At 44.3% G+C, this 9,411-nt stretch overlaps 1 long non-coding RNA gene across 1 annotated transcript; it reads left to right on the top strand.

Annotated features, from left to right (window-relative positions):
- Window positions 1–1,274: 1,274 nt before the first annotated feature.
- LOC309380236 lies at window positions 1,275–8,975 on the top strand. The gene is made up of 3 exons (XR_014172753.1): window positions 1,275–1,425; window positions 1,861–2,113; window positions 8,529–8,975. It is a non-coding gene; the product is annotated as an uncharacterized lncRNA (long non-coding RNA).
- Window positions 8,976–9,411: the final 436 nt, after the last annotated feature.

Here is a 9,411-nt window from a genome sequence, read left to right as displayed (position 1 = left end):
AAAAAAAGAAGATGATGGAGACATGCATTTAGTCTGAAACAAATTTAAAACGGAACAGAACAGAGCCAGTTTGGTTTTTTTTATTTTTCGTTAGTTCATTCATTCTGAAATGAATGCAGAGCTGATGAATGGGTACAAACATTTGCTGTGATTCTCATTTCACAGTGGGGAACCTGTGGCCCTTCGAATGGTGTTGGACTCCTCTTGCTCCTAGCCAAGATGTCCAATGGTCAGGGATGATGGTTTTTGAAACCCAACACAGAATCCCCATCTTTGCCATTCAGTCGGGAGCAGGGAGCCATTTCAGCCTGAGGGCAGCATTCAAGTCTAAGCAAGCTTCTTGGGGCACATGCCAGTGTCAGGTGGGGACCGAGGCAAATGTGGACAGAGCAACGAACCTTTGTCCCATAGGCTAATTTCTACACACACTCTCACAACAACCTTCTCTGTCCTCCATCCAGGCAAGCAAAAGGCACGGTTAGAGTTTGACACCTCCCAGTCGGGGAAAACGCTTGAGGAAGATGCAAGGCAAGACAGTGAGGGGCATGGCATGAGAAGATGGGGCTTGGCTGGCAAGGGTTGGTGGTGTGGGGAGAGTCCCAAGGACCAGGTGAAGAGGCCTCCATTTCCCCAGACCCAGCCTTAAATAGTGTGAATTCTGGACAACTGTGAGGTACCACTGACCCTCAAAATGTTGCTGAATGACAACTCCCATCAGCTCCAGAAACAAGACCAATGGCCAGAGATGATGAGAGTTGCAGTTCAGCAACATCTGGAGAACCATATTCCTGAACTCTGCTTTTTGGTCTTACTGCAACAATGGCAGTGCTGAATTTGGCAGGAGCTTCTGTCAGTTGTCATTCTTTGGGGCGACCACCACTGCCCTCCCAATGCCAAATATGCCCCAGAACTTCCCTCGTGGGAATGGGGTGGGGGAATGGCAACAGCCTGCCACCAAATTCAGTTCTGCTGCCACTGCCAAAGCCACAAAAAGAGAGAAGAGAGTCGTGTCCACTGTAGAGAAAACAGCATTCTTGACAGTTTATTTCTGTCCATGGACACAATCCATCAAAACATTCAGATGAGACTGGAGAGATCTTATTGCTTCCAAAGGTGCTATATTTGCATTCGCCCCTCTCCCCAGTGAACTATCTAATCCTAAATCTTCTTTGGCATCGGTTGCATTTCCAATTGGGCACATGAGGACATCCTTTTTATGCAACTGCCTTTGCAAAGACGGTTGAAACACGCCTGGGGGGCACACGCAGCCCCTGAATGAGACAAACCTCTCCGGGCATCTTCCTTATGAAGCGCAGCTTGGGATATCCATAAATCTTCGTTCCCAGCACGCATCCAGCGACACATATTGGAAGACTATGTGCACACTCACTCAGCAGAGTTTATCAGAAATGAAGGGGAGCGTTGGTGTGTGCATTTTAAGTATTTATTAAGCAATATATACAGCACAAAGCAATCATGGTGTCTCTCCTCCTTCTTCTCCAAGAGAGAGAGAGAGAGAGAGAGAGAGAGAGAGAGAGAAAGTACAACAGTACAATAGAGCAGAAGAGAGAAGACTAGCTTCTGTTCTCACACTTTCCAAGCCTAGAAAGCCAGTGTGGTGTAGTGGTTAAGAGTGGTAGCCTCGTAATCTGGGGAACCGGGTTTGCGTCTCCGCTCCTCCACATGCAGCTGCTGGGTGACCTTGGACCAGTCACACTTCTCTGAAGTCTCTCAGCCTCACACACCTCACAGAGTGTTTGTTTTGGGGGAGGAAGGGAAAGGAGAATGTTAGCCGCTTTGAGACTCTTGAAGGGGAGTGATACAGTGAGATATCAAATCCAAACTCTTCTTCTCTTCTAGAAAGTAAACACAGACATGTGATGTAACAATCACACATCCAGCAACGGAGGAATGAAATGCTAACAAAGACGTGTCCACGGAACAACTCAGGTGGATTATGTCCACTGTCTCCATAACCTGGCACTGTTGCTGATAATGGCCACTTTGGAACATAGCTGCCTAGTGGCTCATTCATGTCAGCACCTCTGGAAGACTAAAAAAGAAGTCTGGGCTGCCTCCATTTGTTCTCGCTAACCGCCTGAAAGTTCACAGGGTAAGAAGCTCTTGTCACCACAAACGAGCTATAAAATGTATTTAAATATGTGAGTAATTACAGTTGGCATTTCTGAGGCACATAATGCCCCCCTCCGGTGGATGTGGTAATCATAGTGAAAAGCGCTAAAGTGACATTAGCAGAGTGAGAACTGTATAGAGAGGTTGGAAACCTGGGTTGTCATTTTGAGAAATCTGACTGCCAAAGGATCTTGGCCCTTTTTTAATTGCCGAGTATAAAATATGGTGTTTGTTTTATCCCCAAATTCACCCACAAAACTGGCTTTCAAGCAACGCCTCTCCCCCCTTCCAGCCTTCCACCAACTTAATGTCACAAGTTAAATAGCTTTTCTGCGAAATCTACACCTTCATCACTGAGCTCTGAAATGTCAGCTATAATTATAACTTCCTTTAAAAAAACAACAACAAGCAAACACAAATTGCATTGTTTATTTAAAAGGACAAGCATTTCTTATCTTCTGGACATCTAAAATTAGCAAAATGAAGTTTCCCACTCCCCTTTAGATATTACATGCGAGCATGGCCACATTTAAAAGAAAACAGAATACGTTTTGCTAATTCTAAAGGTTCAGGAGGTCAAAAGTGTACCCCTCAACTGTCCTGATTTGAGCAGAACATCTTGGAAGCCATCCTGACTTCTGACTGGATCCCAGAATGTCCTGGTTATTTTTGTCTGGCTCCCTTGTGTGAATCTGCTGGCTCACGCCAAAGTGCTGAAACAAAGGACGTTCATTTTTTGGTTTTGCTGGCTCTCATGCGAATCACCTGGCTCACACTCAAAAGACAAGCCTTCTCTGTGGTGGCCCCTGCGCTGTGGAACTCTATCTCTGCAGAGGTGCATCCAGCACCTTCATCATAGAGCTTCTGGTGTAATGCTGAATGCATACCTCTTTGTCTTGGCTTTTGACATGAGGTGTGTGTGTGTGTGTGTGTGTGTGTGTACCTACCCACCCACCCCATTTTTTGTGATTGCAAGCTGTTTTAAACTGCTTCTAATATTGTGCTTTAATGCTGTAACCTGCTCTGGAACCTTAGAAGGGAAATACCACAAAGTGATTCATAAAAAGAATAATACAATAAAGTGATCTGGAAAAATAGCTGTTTAAAACCTTTTAAAAAAATTGATCAAAATCAATGATGAAAAACTGATTAAAACATATGCCAACACCCTGTATTCTTGGGTAGGCTTAGGGTTTTTGTTTTTTTGACAAAATGGTTTTAGCAGGCGCTGAAAAGAGTAAAGTGAAGGCTCCTGCTTGATATCAATAGGCAGGGAGTTCCAAAGTCTGTGTGCTGCCTCAGTATAAGATTGATTTCTTACAAATGTAGAACAAGTGTATTGTGGCACTTGTAGCTGTGCCAGAAAGGTGATCTTCGAAGTAAACTGATCCCTGGCATGCAAACGTCAATACTGTATCCCATTTAATATCCCATTTAGGACGACATGGCGCCCATTGGCCATCCAGGAATTATACTGGGGCCCATGTGCAATGAGTGGAAAAATTCCACATTCATTTGCTGAGTCGGCCGCTACAATTAATTCACTTTGCACCATCTCCTGTCCTCATTACATTTTTATTATAAGAATTAATATATTTTGCCATTTGCTATTCTGGTGAAATCAGGAGAGGAGCCGTGAGAATGAATACATTTTGTTCCACTTTGTCCTCATTATAATTTTAAGGTGTTCTCGAGAATGGATTAATTTGATGCCACTTCTCACTCTTTATCATAAGAATGAAAGCTAAAATAGTTATGAAACTCTGACAGCCTTTTGTCTGGAACTATTCTGTGCTTGAGATTTTTAAATTTTTTTAACTGCATTGAGAAGAGGAAGGGAAGGTTATAAATGTTCTGTGAGGGTTTATAAATGTATAGAAAATGATTGGATGCCTCTGAGGGAAAGCCGAAGGAATAAACAAATGAAACAGATGACCACATGCTTGTGACTGTCTCAAGATCATAATCTGCCATTCAGGCTGGGTACTCTAATCACACAGATATGATTTTCATTAAATTATTCCTTCCCCAACAGACAATAAACAACTACTTACTGATAGATGGCTGGATACTGGGCCATTAATATAAAATGCCAGCTTCCCGCTTTACCAGAAACACTCAGAATCTCAGTCACTGGATACATTTGCAGTAGAAATGTGGTTCCTCTATGTTACTGTTTAAATACAATAAAACAACAGAGAGAGAGAGAAACAATTGCAGGGGCAATTAAGTTTCATCCTAAAGATACAAACAAAAGGGAAGTTCCATAAAGGGGATTGGGGGAATTTATATATTTTACACACACACACACACACACACACACACACACACACACACACACACACTGCATACAGTCCAAAGCAGACAACCCAAAGTCCAAAAGGATTAGCAAATGTGAAATGCAAATGTATTTCCCCTACAAAAGTTCAAACACTGGAATTGTCCCCAAGAAGGTATTACTCGGTAATATCCAGCTAAGGCTGGAAACTTAACCACACTTACCTAGGAGTAAACCCCGCTGAATTCAATAATGCTTACGTCTTAGTAGACATATGTTTGTTTGTTCATTTTCATTTATTTATTTATTAAATTTCTATACCACCCTTCATTCATGGATCATGGGGTGGTTTACAATATTTTGTGGTTTCTGCACACACAAAAAGCCATAGTAACAAACATGGAATGTATTCAACTATGTTCTGCTCAGAGTAAAAGGTAAAGGGACCCCTGACCATTAGGTCCAGTCATGGCCGACTCTGGGGTTGCGGCGCTCATCACGCTTTATTGGCTGAGGGAGCCGGCGTACAGCTTCTGGGGCATGTGGCCAGCATGACTAAGCCGCTTCTGGCGAACCAGAGCAGCGCACGGAAACGCCGTTTACCTTCCCGCCGGAGCGGTACCTATTTATCTACTTGCACTTTGACGTGCTTTCGAACTGCTAGGTTGGCAGGAGCAGGAGAGACAATGAAATGAATGAGCCTATTAGTCATGATCATTAACCTGAATGGGTCTACTCTATGTAGGACTAGGATGAAATGCCACCCATTATTAGGACTGTGCTGTAAGTCATATTGAGAACAGACCTATGGAAATTGAGGACTTAAGTCTATTTATTTATAATCTGAGTGTGGCACTGTGGGTTAAACCACAGAGCCTAGGGCTTGCTGATCAGAAGGTCGGCAGTTTTGAATCCCCGCAACAGGGTGAGCTTCCATTGCTCTGTCCCTGCTCCTGCCAACCCAGCAGTTCAAAAGCACAAAGTGCAAGTAGATAAATAGGTACCACTCCAGCGGGAAGGTAAACAGCATTTCCGTGTGCTGCTCTAGTTTGCCAGAAGTGGCTTAGTCATGCTGGCCACATGACCCGGAAGCTGTATACTGGCTCCCTCGGCCAATAAAGCGAGATGAGCACCGCAACCCCAGAGTCATCTGTGACTGGACCTAACGGTCAAGGGTCCCTTTACCTTTATGACAACAGAGATCACCTACAGTTATTACTATTATATATTCAATTTATATATCCACCCATCAATAAGTGTTTCCTTGGAGGCTTACAATAAATGTTAAAAAAACACAATATATACCCATGATTAAAGAGCAACAACAATAAACAAGTAAAGGCAGCAAAAAGGAAAAAGGAAACATCTCCATTGAAGCCACACCTCTGAGGAGTTGGCCTTCTGGATCATAGCTGTTTCTCTTAAAAGAGTCATACACCAGGTATTTTAGTTGATAGTGAGGACTGTTGCCTTAATTTTACCATCACCCAATGATCATTTTTGGTATATTTGATGATGCCATCTCCTTCATTCTGATCCATCCTAAGCGCAAGAGACAGGCATTCCCTTAGACATAAACACCAAATAATATCTTGCTGTTCCTTTCCTTAATATTTCAAGAAATGTCTGTGACTTGCAGGGGGCAGCAAAAAGGTATAGAGTATGTCACTGCACATCCATGTCATATGCAGAAAGCAATCATTTAGTTGTTATTTATTATGAGAATGAATTCTTGGAAAATGCACTTTGCAGCTCCCTTTGGTCTTCTCGAAATGACAGCTCGCTGTGATAATGCTGGTGGCAGATTGTTGACCTATAATATTCAGCGTTTAATAGCGTTTCCTACTCACCACTTCCCCGTGCAGCAGAACTTTCCAGAGGCAAGATTGTGTGAGGCCTGTTTCATTGCAAGGAGTGTGTCTTATTGGAACCGGAAGATGCATTGTCTAATTTCACGTAGGCATTTTCAAATATACAGACTGAGCATATGGGAAGTGAGTATTCAGGCAGACTGTACTCATGCTCAAGCTGTATGAATTCATCCCTCCAAGATGCAAAATCCTGGCAAGCTGCTTCACCATCCTTCAACACTCTTAAGGAACATTTCCAAACACAGGACTGTTTTTTTCCTCTCTCTTCCCCACGCACATTAAAGTTGCAAGCATAAATAAATAAATAACAAGTTGTGTCCAGACTCAGGTAGGTGAACTTAGGTCCCACTGAAATCAATGGGACAAATTATTAATGACTTAACTTAAGACCTATTGATTTCTACTGGAACTAAGTTCAATTAACAGGCTGGATCCAGCCCAAAGTTTCTTTCAATCCCCATCCCCCAAAGAGACTATACAAATTTCAGCAGCTTGATACAGTCCCAGACCAGTGAAGGCCACTTCATGACTTTATCCACAATCAAGTGTGAGCTGTACAAAAGCTGAAGAGTATGGAGCCATTTTGCATAACCCAAAAGCATCCTAGACCAGCCCTGTCCATAGGAATAGCAGCAGTATCTTTAGAGAAGCACCCATTGAGCTCAATGGCTGAAGCCATGGAGGGTAGGCTGAATGGGACACTGCCCCACCCCATCGGTCTGCCCTCAGTGAGCCCCTGGCTTCTTACTTGCAACCAGCCAGGGGTGGTGGTGGTTCAGCCTATCAGCTTCTTCCTTGGTGTTGTCCTTGCAGAACTCAGCAGGAAGGAGGATGCGGACAAAATTAGAATTAGTTGGCTGCATCTGCCATTACCTTTTGTTTCCCTGCCTTCTGCCCAAACATTCCCAATGGACATAAGCCACCATTATGGGCTGAACATATACTTTGTATGCAGAAGGTTTCAAGTCCACCCCTTCCCAAATGTCTCAAGTTAAAATAATTTTTGGGGTCCTGCTTGGGACACCTTCACCAGCCACTTCTGGCCTCAATGGACCATATTGGGCTGGATGGGATGAATGGCCTGGCATTGCATAAGGCAGCTTCTTACATTCTCAGAAAAAAATTATGAAAACCTGCCAAGGTGTTAACATTCCAGTCCGGAATACATCGCCTTATACTATACAGCTCAGGACCAGGTTACTCCAGAGACTGACTTATGCCTTAGACGTTGCAGTCTGTGGGAGAGAACATGGTGCTGATAACTCCAAGGTTGCAGGTTCAATCACCATATGGGACAGCTGCATATTCCTGCATTGTAGGGAGTTGAACCACAATGACCCCCAGGGTCCCTTCCAATTACATGGTTCTAGAATTCTTGTGTGAGCTCCAAAGATCTCAGAAGCAGGGCTGCCTCTCCTCTGTGGAATATCATTCCTGTTGAGACACAACAGGCACCCACTATCTGCACTTTCCAGAAACAGTTGAAGACATTTTTGTTCTGAAAAGCTTTCCCAGCTGCATAAACAAAGCTTTTCTATGGGTGTTCACATGTTAAGAGTTTTAGTCTTACTTCACATGTATTGGTCATGTTTGTGCCTTTAACTGCCTTTAATTATCTTCAGTGCAATTGCCTTGAGACAGTGGTTTAGGTGGTGATGAATTAATTGTAATGAGACCTTTGTTGTTGCCCAAAGCTGGTTGCCATTCTAGCAGACATATGATGTGCAAGAACCAAAGCTTTGAAACTGAAGCATGTGTTGTTCTGGGTCTGCAGTGCTGGAGGACAACATGCTGGTCTCTGCCATCAGCCAAGGTGCTAAGGGCCACTGTGAGGCTGCCTTTGTCTCCCAGGAAGATGATTTAATTTAATATACAGTGGTACCTCGGGTTAATAACTTAATGTGTTCTGGAGGTCTGTTCTTAAACTGAAACTGTTCTTAACCTGAGGTACCACTTTAGCTAATGGGGCCTCCCGCTGCCGGCGCACGATTTCTGTTCTCATCCTGAAGCAAAGTTCTTAACCCGAGGTACTATTTCTGGGTTAGAGGAGTCTGTAACCTGAAGCGTCTCTAACCTGAAGCATATGTAACCCAAGGTACCACTGTATACAATTTAACCCACCCTGAGACTATCACTGAGTGGCCGGCCTATAAATTCAGTCAGTCAAAGGAGAGGCCAACCTGGCTTCATCCATCAGTCAGAGAAGGAGCAGCTGCAAGGCGTTTGCTTCTGTCCCTCCCTGCCAGAAAGGACACCCGGCTCCACCTTCCATTTGCCATGAGACTACAGAAGCAAGCAGGGGCTGTGGGGAGAGACACTCTGGACTCCATCCACTGGACAAAGGAAGAAGAGCCACGAACTGCTATTCAAGCAAGAAGACCAGCATGGGAGCAGAGGAACATCGGAGGGATCACACCAATGTTCCATCTCACCCAGCATCCTGTTTGCTTAGTGACCAACCTATAGGAAGCCTGCAAGGAGAATAACCGCAATCTCCCCACTCGTTATTCCCAGCAACTGGCATTCAGAGGCATACTGTCTCCAACAGTGTAGGGAGAACACAGCCATGAAGGTTAGTAGCCATTGACAGCCTTAGAACAACAACCATTTTAATATTTGTACCCCACCCATCTGACTGGGTTTCCCCAGCCACCCTGGGTGACTTTCAACAGATATAAGAACACAATAAAACATTGAGCATTGAAACCCTCCCTATACAGGGCTGCCTTCAGATGTATTCTAAAAGTTGTGTAGTTCTTTATCTCCTTGACATGTGATGGGAGGGCGTTCCACTGGACGGGCGCCACCACCGAGAAGCCCCTCTGCCTGGTTCCCTGTAATCTCACTTCTCGCAGTGAGGGAACCGCCAGAAAGCCCTCGGAGCTGGACCTCAGTGTCCGGGCTGAATAATGGGGATAGAGATGCTCCTTCAGGTATAGAGGGCCGAGGCCGTTTAGGGGTTTAAAGGTCAATACCAAGGGTTTGAATTGTGCCCAGAAACGTACTGGGAGCCAGCATAGATCCTTTAGGACAGGAATTATATCTTGTGTGTGGCCACACCCGGTCACCGTCCAGCTGCCGCATTCTGGATTAGTTGTCATTTCTGAGTCACCTTCAAAGGTTGTTATC

This window comes from Podarcis melisellensis (assembly GCF_964234715.1).
Source record: "Podarcis melisellensis genome assembly, chromosome: 11".
NCBI classification, from domain to species: domain Eukaryota; kingdom Metazoa; phylum Chordata; class Lepidosauria; order Squamata; family Lacertidae; genus Podarcis; species Podarcis melisellensis.
The sequence above is the reverse complement of the archived record's forward strand: the minus strand, read 5'-3'. Positions and strand labels throughout refer to the sequence as shown.